The following is a 511-nucleotide window of genomic DNA, read 5'->3' on the forward strand; positions in this document are numbered from 1 at the left end:
TTTGCAGTGGCTTCGGTGCCTTTGGCTTTTCTCTTCACTTCAGGAGGCGAGACGGGCCAGCCGGGAGGTGAGAGGGGCAAAGGGCCCCCGTGCCGCTGCGGTGGGGTGGGGACCCTGGTTGGGGGGAAGCAGGTGGAGGTCCCAGCCCCACGGTGCCGTGGTGGGGGCAGAGGATGCTTCGGTCACACGTGCAGGTTTTAGGTGGGAGGAGTGGTCATCGCTGAGCCCTCTGCTGCAAAATCCCCCTGAGAGCCTTTTGGGAGAAGTTTTCAGTGCGAAGTGGCCCAGAAAGTTTATTGGGGGCAAAAATTAGAAACATAGCACTGCAGACGCCCTGGAAAGCTCGCCTCCCTTGGACCGCCTTTGCCTTGATAGCTATAATATATATACGAGCTATACTGATGAAATACTGTAAGCTAACGAAATTTTAAGGAGGAAAAAAAGGTTAAATTTACACTCCAAAAATATTTATTTTTGCCATACTGCTTTCCGTGCATCATATCTCCCCCAT

Source organism: Phaethon lepturus, unplaced genomic scaffold (genome assembly GCF_000687285.1).
Source record: "Phaethon lepturus isolate BGI_N335 unplaced genomic scaffold, ASM68728v1 scaffold30409, whole genome shotgun sequence".
NCBI classification, from domain to species: domain Eukaryota; kingdom Metazoa; phylum Chordata; class Aves; order Phaethontiformes; family Phaethontidae; genus Phaethon; species Phaethon lepturus.